This window comes from Nansenia antarctica (assembly GCF_963989245.1).
Source record: "Nansenia antarctica genome assembly, chromosome: 14".
In the NCBI taxonomy this organism is placed as follows: Eukaryota; Metazoa; Chordata; class Actinopteri; order Argentiniformes; family Microstomatidae; genus Nansenia; species Nansenia antarctica.
In genome coordinates, this window is record NC_137684.1 from 22229891 (window position 1) to 22240410 (window position 10520).

The window sequence follows — 10520 nt, forward strand, 5'->3', positions numbered from 1 at the left end:
GCGCACACTGTTCTGTGCTCCTGGTAGTATTGTTCTCTGAGCTTGTTAGAGCAGAGCGTGCAGTGAAGTTATTGCTGCTGTATTTACTATAATATGCAGTAAGATTTAGTTTACCAACTACAAGTATAGCTGTAATTCATATATCCGCCATGTCTTTATGTACAGTGCATGCATACACTTCCTACAGTAATAGCAAAATAGCAAACACCTACCGTACTGTACCTAAACCCACCCGTCGTTTGAACAGGGGAAAAAGAGATAGTTCACAAAAATACAGGAAAGTGGGTTCAAATGAATTGAGCCATTATGTTTTAATTCCCCATGCCACCATGCTGTGATCTAAAAGTTCGTTTAGAGATGGTTGTTTATGTGAAATCTCACAGGATTATACTGTTCCCAGATGTGGGCCCTGTATCTGACTGTTTCTGTCCTTGTCTCTCAAGTGCCCACTGAAGGGGGGGAGGATCAGCTGAAATAAACACATCTGACCCATCAGCTGATCCCATCACTGGCTGTTATCCATGAAAATCCCAAATAATAGAGACTGTATCAGCCATCATCTGATTTATACACAGTGGAATTTGCTCTCCACTCAACAATTTCTGGATGCCAAGTCCATTTTCATTTGGGCTGGGTCAGGTGCACCTGAGTTGCTGTGTGTGTGTGTGTGTGTGTGTGTGTGTGTGTGTGTGTGTGTGTGTGTGTGTGTGTGTGTGTGTGTGTGTCTGTGTGTGTCTGTGTGTGTGTGTGTGTGTGTGTTTTGCTGGTGCATGCATACTATGTGTGTACATTTAAACATAAATAGTCTTCTCACCAGGAACAAAATCACAGCAGAGCTTTGACCTTAATGAAATGTGCGATTTTTTTTCTTTAGTCTACAAGATGTTCACACGAGTGGACACATTCAGTTTTGAATCTGGTTGTGTGATAAACTCAAACCGTAACCTCAGAAATGCAAATCTCAGTTTTAGAGAAAAGAGTAGCAATGCTGATAATCAATGTGGGTGCATATATACAGTATATATATAGTGCGTGGGATGAAACTTTCCTGGCTATGAAATGTTCTCTTGGCACCTACCATGACTGTTATAGAAGATGCCAGTACTTTTGACATGTTGCAGGGACAATTAGATGACTAAGACTCTACCAGTCTAACCGGTCCGCGTCGCTCTCGTCGATTGCTTGAAGATTCTGGAGCGCACGTTCCATAATGACACATCAGCTCAAACGAAAAAGACAAATCATTTTGGCCCAGAGACAGAGGCTATCCATAAACATCAAGACAATGAATACAATCACACCATTGGGTTATAAACAAAATGATTACTACCTACCCTTAACCACACAGTCACTTTACTCTCTACTTCTTACACCCGCTGCCACTGAGTGCAATACTCATTTCTACTTACATAGTATTTTCTTTTTTTACTATTTGTACTGTTAAATTGCGTCCTGTCTTATTTGTGTCCCATGACTTGTCCCTTGTCCAATTGTCTGCCTTATGTCTTCTAACTATTGTCACTTTATTATCTTGACTTATCTTGCCTTAGAACTTTACTGTCTTACACTTACACACAATGTGACGTAACAATACAACTTAAACTTAAACTACTTGCAATGTGCTTTTCCTTTCTTTAACCGTTTTTATTGCCTTGGAGTTACAGTTTATGTTTGATGGAGAATTAATCTAAGCCTTGGTACCCCTTTTCCTTTCCCGCCCCATATTTCTACTTTATAGACTACTTTTATAGAAAAATCAAACACGCACTGAAGTCATTTGAGAGTCCAGAGGGAAGTGTGGTTTACTGCGAGGCTTTGGGGTTGGATCGTCCTCATGAAAACAACAAAGCTAAATACCCAACTCACTGGCACAGACTGGACACTTGACGTCGGTCCAGACCGGTAATAGATATGCTAGCTAAGCACAACAACAGTCCCAAGTGACTCCGCACCCCTCTCTCCCCCTGTCTGACTCATATTGTTTGACCCCCCCCCCCCATCCCTCTCCACATTGCTCTCCAGACATGAAACAGTCAACTCCTCTCACTCTTTCCCCTGCCGACTGTTTCACACTCACAGGGCTTGCAGCCATTACAGTCACAGGAGTAATGGACCAGGGAAATTACAGCAGAGAACATCACCACACCACCACAGGCGCAGGCCAGTCACAAGGGACAGACAGACAGACAGACAGGACAGACACCAAGCCCAAGCAGACACCCTGATTCTACATGCCCCCTGATCAGAGGGAGGGGAGAGACAGCAGCCTGCAGGGCCAGTGAGGGATCTTGCTTACATCTGTTGCTGCTTGTGAAGGCGAAAGTTTGGGGGTAGATAATCAGTATATTAGGATTCTGGTCAGCTGCCAAATGTTTTCTGGAGAGGGTGTATGAGCCCGTGTGAACAATGGAGGCTTTGGATAAACAGTTGGGATAGCTTAATTCCCTGCATCGTTTCATTGATTAGTTTTGAATATTTAGTTATGCTCCTGATTGCTCTTTTAATCATTCTCTTACTCCATGCCATGTGCTGTTTGAATATCTCTCTGTTAGGATCCCCCTAAGACAGACACACACACACACACACACACACACACACACACACACACACACTACTCCCTCTCCCTCTCCCTCTCTCATTCTCTCATGCTCTCACCCAACAAACTAAGAGAAAAGTAGGTGTGTTAGAAGAATGTTCTCTCAGGCATTCTAACTCCACAGCCATTACAGTGTTGTGTTGTGTTTGAGCTCTCAGGGCCGTTCTCAGTCCGTTCTTAATTAGGCGTGAGAAGAACAAGAAGCAGCTGCTCCTCTCTAACATCTGTGTGATCCACGTTCTGAATCTCCCTTCTCCCAGTGACGGGGAGGATGTAAAGCCGATAGGAAACCGTGATGGTTGATGGAGGTAAATGCTGATGTGCTTTCTGACACGTCCACTGTTGCTAACTGCCTGTATAAAGCTCAAAGCTTATTTTCTAACCTCCACCTCCACATAATCACATGTTATGAATGCCACCCCCCCACCCCCCCCCGCTCTCTTTAATTTTGCTTATGAGCGGTAGAATTTGTCTGAAAGGTCCAGCAATGACCCTGAAAACCAAGGGACTAACCAACTCTTATATGAATGTCCTACGTAATGTCCTAGCCAGTCAACTAGATTGTAGCCATGAATTACACCTTTGATTATGCACTGCACTGCCCTTTGTTCCGATGAAGGTCAGTTGTACAGCTTGTCCTGGGAGTATTTATGACTAGTACTTCTTTCGTGTCATAATATAATGTATTGTAGTATCATTTATGAAAGCTTAGCCTTGCAAAAAAAGTCCAAATACTGTATATCCGGGTCATAAAGAACTACTAGTCTACACGTATATTATCATCTCAGTAGAATTCCTCAAGAATGTGCTGCACTTTTTTCAGTGAATTAATTTTTAAAAATATATACTATATATATATAATTATATCCATACTAAATATAACCCATATAGCTCTGCAGCTGTTTAAGTCAGTGGTTGTTCATTATGCATGATACAATGTCTCGTGCACATGATGATCAGTAGAAACAAGCTGTATTTTATCAAAGGCATGAGACACAGTCACAGTATAACTGTACTGTATAATATCGGTAGGTCTTCGATACATTTCAATCCATTGTAAAACCAGATATGAATATAGAAGGCTAGACTGGAGCATGTCCCCACCAATTCAAATGCTTGTTTTTTAAAGTGTCTATAGACAAGTAAAACATTTGTTGAATAAAGAATGAAAAAAAAAACATCTCTGAACAAGTTCATGCTGTGTCAGAGTGTAAACAGTTAAGGGCATGAATATAAAAGGCGCACAAAAAATACTTCTTAATGTAACAAATAAGGGAACGTTTTTTATTTATTTTTTAATGTACTTTTATGTCTGTTTATTTTTGCATACCATCGGAGCTATGCACCATGTTGACAGAAGAGCGGCCTGACTGGTTTTTTGTCACCAATGGCCCAGAGCTGTTCCACATTAAAGTCATACCCCATTTGAGTTGTGTGGCTGTGCCAGCTATCTTTATGTCCATAGATTTAAAGATTAAGTTGTTTTTTCTATCTGTTTGGAACGTCTCCATAATGCTTTTCATTTGAGAATTCACAACACCTCTGCTCTAGTTGTTGTGTATAATTGACCAACCGTAAATCAGTTGTTCATGGCATGCACTGCAAGGTGTGAGAGTTATAACAAACCCTGTGGGGCTTTCTACCTAGAGTATCTATGGTGATGGATTTCACAATAAACACAACCACAGAGACAGGTAGGTACATCAAGAAAATATTTTTTTTTTTACAACATCTGTACAAAATCTAAAAGTATTCAAAAGTGGTTAGCAAAATTCCCCATCACGTTACCACTAAGCCCATTCAATCCAACGGTAACTCTCGGTTTTGTGTGTTCACTCATCCATTGGAATGAGCACTTTTTTTTTGCAGTGCCATAGCAAGCGTTGTAATAGTGTCTTTGTCTGTATCAAACACTGCACTCAAGTCAAGGAGTACAAGGATAGATACAAAGTTACTCACAGAGGCTATCATTACAGTTTTTACCGATTGCTAAGTCGCAGTGTTCAACACTGAAGTCACATTGTCAAAACTCTTCATACAGTCTGCATTACTAACATGCATCTTGGCCAAACACTTCATTTTCAAAACTCACTCAAACCACCAAAACACTTCATACATGTCTCAAATGAAGCTCGTTCAACCATACACTGGCAACAATGTTCACAGTCATTCATAACACTCTGACCTACAAAACACTAACAACAGGGAGCATTACATAGTTTGAATGATTTTCACAAGAATTAATATTTCATTATAAGAATGGTTTTATTTATAGTAATCATACACAGAATAGTTGACTGACTGTATAACTGTAAAGTATTAGGCAACAAGAATTAATCAGAAACGCAGCAATTTGCTTCTATCCTTTAGTGTATTTTCTTTTTTTCAGTATCTTTGCAGAAAGTAAGTTACGGTACAGTACATTTACTTGTGTAAAATGAAAAGTGTAAAATAAAGTGTTTGAACTATTTAGTCTATTTCATTTCATAACTATTTAGACTATTTCATTTCATTGTATTTATTCTGCTAATATTTTCTAGACATTTCAATATGATTACTGCAAAAATGCACCAAATCATTCTGTTTTGAATGTGTTCTTCACAGTTTTGAGCACAGTGTGTTAACATTTGAACAAATGTGTTGCAAATACATAGTGTTTTGCAGGTGGTGGAGTTTGAATGAGAGAAGAGTTCATGGATTTTGGAGAACGTGGTCATTGAATGCATTTATGTAAAAGCAATGTCAAATTAGTCACAGTTTGGTCTACATGGACTTCTTGTTTCGCTGACTGTATGAAGAGTTTTGACTTCAGTTTTGAACACTGCGACTTAGCAATCGGAAAAAACTTTTAGATCTTTGATTAAGCCAGTCTCTGAGCTTTGTTGTGAGCTAAAACCTGACTGTAGGCTCTCATCGATAATATTCGAGTTGAGAAAATCAGTGAGTGAGCGGTTGAGCAACAATTGTTTCCAATATAGAAATAGCCTAAGCCTGTCGAGTCAAGGCTAGGCTTTTTCCGCAAGGGGCTTCATTACTGGAACTTTCAGTGAGTTGGGAACACAGCCGGAAGTTAGAGATCCATTTATAATGGATAGGATTGAATCATAGAGGGATGTGCTCAGGGTGTAAGCTTTGAGACTGAAGGCTTTGAGGTTCGGTCAACATTGAAGAAAGGTCAGGCAGTAGATTCTTAGAGTATACGGTGATGTTTTATTTGTGAAAGCAGATATCTGGGAGACAGTTCTGGAACAGCAGTCAGCAACTTCTCATGTTGTCTTATGATCATCTTGACCTCCGGTGACTGGGGTCATCCCACTTGACCATCAGTGGAAAAGTACAGACTTAACCCTTTATTAACCATCATTCGATGTATCAAAAGGGCATGTATAAAAAGTGTTATGAATGCATGGACAAACAATGTTATGAAATGGGGTTAGCAGCATCAAGCATCAAATATAATTCAATGGTCAGATTTAGATGACAAATAAGTACAACAGTGTACTAGTACAATCTATTACAATCTAGTACAATCTATTCATCATTAATCAATCTATCAATCAAAGTACAATCTATTCATCATTAATCATTACAGACACACTTCTCTTCGCCTTTATTCACATACAATGGCTGCAGGAGCACCGAACATTTCAAATGACCCATGACCTCTTCTGCCCGACCTTCAAGGCCATGACCAGAACATTGAAAGAAGAACCAGACAAAGACCCTGCCCTAGGTGTGAGATTGAGCCTCGAACGGTGGATCTCCTCCTATGCCTGAAGCCCTGGGGGTCTGATAACTGAAATGACTAGAGGGTGTAGTGTAGCCACATTCAGTGGAATACACTTGTCAGACTTAAGACATCTTTCCATGTGATTCCGTAATCACATCAAGACTATGATCTGTAATTACTTCACTTACAAGAGTGTCCTAGGAAGTAAAGGACCGTATACTGTATTTAAGAGGCCGAACCCAATGTGCCGGTGTTGGGGGAAATTTCACTTTGAGTCAATAATTATTCCAATTAAGGCCATGGGAAAATGTTCCTAGACAGAAGGAGGGCTCATCTAAAACTTGAGATGTGAAAGAGTGACGTTGATGTGTTGCGGAAGAATTCCACGTTGATTAACAAACAGTGTCTCCTAATTAAAACGTGTACCTATTTATTGTCAGACCCAAACACTGACAATGTCAGTTTCCTGTGCTTAGGTGAGACATCTGCCTACTTGTATATCAACTTTTAGACATAACAGAGCTAGCATTATTAATATACAGTTTATGTGTTCAAACCCCCTATTCTATCCTTTTTAAGTTTATGGGTGTATCACAATATCTACCAATTCAACCATTTGCAGCAAAATATTTGAAAACAACCATCCATTTCACATATTATGGGAGACCTTAGAAAAAACATGTTTCTATTTTGTTCCACCTCGGGTAGAACATCAAAATGTTTGGGGCATTTCCACTTGCCTATAGCTGTCAGGCAGTGTTTTCATCTTGGCCCGATCCAACAGCTTCTTTCAGCTCTTTCTCTTCAGTTTCCACTCCAGAGTACCCCATGACTGCTCCTCCCTGGGTACGAGAGGCTCTCATCCTGTTCTTCCTCCGTATAGCCACTACAGCTGCAATCGCTCCCACTACCACAAGCCCACCTAGCACTGCACACACAGCATACACAGTAGAGTTTGTGGTGGGCCCAGGGGTGGTGTTGCTCTCTGGGTGATGTCCCGGAGAGCGTGGTGTGATGCCTCTCCCCTCTTTCTCTGAGGCCTTTAGAGTCAGATGGGTCACCTGTTTGAAGATGCATCTGTCCATGTAGTCCTCTGCCCAGGTGTAGTCTTTGTGTTCTTCCTCTCCCTCAGGGTATTCTTCATCAACATTGCCATCTAAGTAGTCATCCTCCTCCAGGAAATCAGTGCTCCACAGTACGCACCAGTACTCCCCGCTATCCCCCGGCTTAAGGTCAGAGAGTCGGAGAGAGGAGTCCTGCACTGACAAATCCACTCTGCCCTTCAGATCCTCAGGGAGGGCTATTAACCTATCTTCCGAGTCCATGATCAGATGGCCTTTCTCCCGACCTCTCCTGCGATACCACCGCACACTGTGGGACTCATCTTGGGTGGGGCCACATTTTAGTACAGCCTCCTCTCCATCAGAAAACAGAATGCCAGTGGGTTCTCGTCTGGGGCAAACGACCAAGGAATACTCAGTAATGAGAAAGGGAGAATAACAGAAGTAATCCCCAGAGTAGTTGGCAGAGAGGACATGAATGACTAACGAGTAGTTCCCAGACTCACCGCCAGGTACTGTGTACATGTGACCAGTCGATGACTGTACCGTCGAGTTTACGAGGCCCAGTGGCGTCTCCCATCTCTGCTCGTGGCTGCTGTATTTAGAGGGACAGGTCAGAACCACTTTTTCTCCCTCAGACACAAACACAGTCTCAGCCTCCTCACTGTCAGGTTGGTCTATGTTCTGAAAGCTTAGGCACCTCTGTCCGTCCATCACTAGGCAGTAGAATGTAAAATGGCTTCTCTTCAACACACTGGCAGGGACACGGAGCAAGGCGCCCCCATCCCTCACCTCCACGACCCCGCGTAGCTCCTCCTGTAGAGGCTCCAGGGACACGCTGCTGTCTACGAACAGGGTTGTCTTATCTTCGGGGAACACATCGTGGTACCATCGTATGGTGGCCCTCACTGACCCACGGATGGAACTGCTATTGCACAACAGCTCTGCCCCTCCGTCCTCCATCAAAGTTATCTTCTGATTGCTGTGCTCCTCGTTGCACACAGACAGCTCGTGCTCGTGCTGGTTGGCCAACTCATTGTCCTGCCAGCATTCCCTCCGGTACAAGCCTGTGTCAGAGTGTCTGAGACGGGTGATCTGGAAGCCCAGCAGCTGGCCCTGGTTGGTGATGCTAACACGGCCCTCCAGGTCACCGGGGAGTGAGGGGGGTGTCGCCTCGTATGAAGAGTTACCCAACAGCTGGTCCCCGTCTGGAGCTGATCTGAAAACAGCAATGTAGTCGACTCCAAAGCAGTAGCCCATTTCAATGACACTACCCTGTGCCCTGAATATGGGCACTGGCACCCCAGGGTGCTCCTCGGGGTAGGCCGTGTGGAGCAGCAAGAGCAGCAGAAATCCTTTCTCCCTGACTGTGGTCATTCTGTCCCACACTCCTTGTCCATGTGCCTGTCTAGCTCAAAGTAACTTGTTATGGGCTGTCATTGAGATCCGCCCACAGCTCATATCTTAGCAGCTTCCTCAAAGCACGCACACACACACACACACAAGCACGCACGCACGCACACACACACACACTTACACAAGCACGCATGCACACACGCACGCACGCACACACACACACACACTTACACAAGCATGCACGCACGCACACGCACACACACACACACACACACACTTACACAAGCACGCACGCACACACACACACACACACACACACACACACACGCACGCACGCACGCACTCACGCACACACACTCTTTCACTCTCATGCTCTCTTGTGGTGGACCTGAGCATGAGAAAGTGGATGTCATTTATCCTTTATTTTCACTCTAAAAAGGTGAGAAGAGCATTAGGAAGACAAAGCAATGCAGATGTGTGACGACAGAAAAGAGAAATTAAAAGTGAGTGCATGTTCTCAGTTGTCACCTCGCAGTGTTGATCGTGTGGTGGTTGGACTGGTTAGACTCAGTCATGGGTACAGTTTATCACGAGGCCTCTAAGGTGGCTGACAGAAAGGCATGCTTGTGGGTGTGTGGTTGTGTGGTTGTGCGTGTGTGTGTGTGTGTGTGTGTGTGAGTGTGTATGTATCCGTGCGTGCGTGCAGGCATGAGTGCATGTATGCTAGTGCATACAATACATGCATGGTCATGCTCCTCTCTATTGTGCAAAGTTGTGCTGTATCTGGTTTTGTGTGCTTTGTGACCCAAATCCAAAGGTAAATGACTTGGCCTTCGGCAAACTTTGGGGATGGGCAAAAAAACATGGGAAAACCACCTTACATTACTCCACTACATGCTACAGTACATGTGGTAACATGGTATGGCTTTGCAAATAAAGACAATTTAATTAGCAGTCAGGCACATTGTGCTCTTCTTGTTTTTAATACTTGTTATACTTGCTTCACACAAGGAATCTTCTCCTATCAGACCATCTTGTGTTGTGACACTCTGTGTGAAACCTCTGGCACATTAGAAGGCATTCGGGTTCAGGCAGATTACAATGCTAGAGATGATATTTTCATCTTTACCAGCAAGGACATTTTACGAGACAGATGATAGGCAATTTTGGTTGCATACAAAGCCTTTGAACATTACTCATTAAAAATGGGAACATTACCCTTGTCTCTCAATGGTTTGGTATCCCAGGGTTATGCTAATACAATGTACAAAATTAAATGTATTCATTACATTCAAACATCAGTTTAATATAATGTACCAAATGTCGGCCTACATTGTTTTGTACCAAAATATCAATTGTTACAAAAACATGAATACAGTACAATGATCCATTGTCCTCAAACTCAAACCTCCTCATGTCCTTGAGTCTGGAAATGCTGAAACTACTTACCAAAATGCAAGGCCTCTTTATGAATACTTTGATGATAACAATGATTTAATTGACATTCCCATAGCATTTTCTTAGTGAATCACTCACGACAAACACTTCAAACCCCCGAAAAGCTGTGTGGAGACTGAATTGTGTGGAGACTGAATTGTGTGGAGACTGAATTGTATGACTACGTGAGGGCGTTGTCGGATTGAGCAACATACTGTACTGTAGTCCTCTTTAAATTGTATTTTTTTTATTTTTATTTAACCTTTATTTAACCAGGAAGTCCCTTGAGATTAAAATACATTTTTCAAGGCAGACCTGGCCATAATAGCATACCAATACA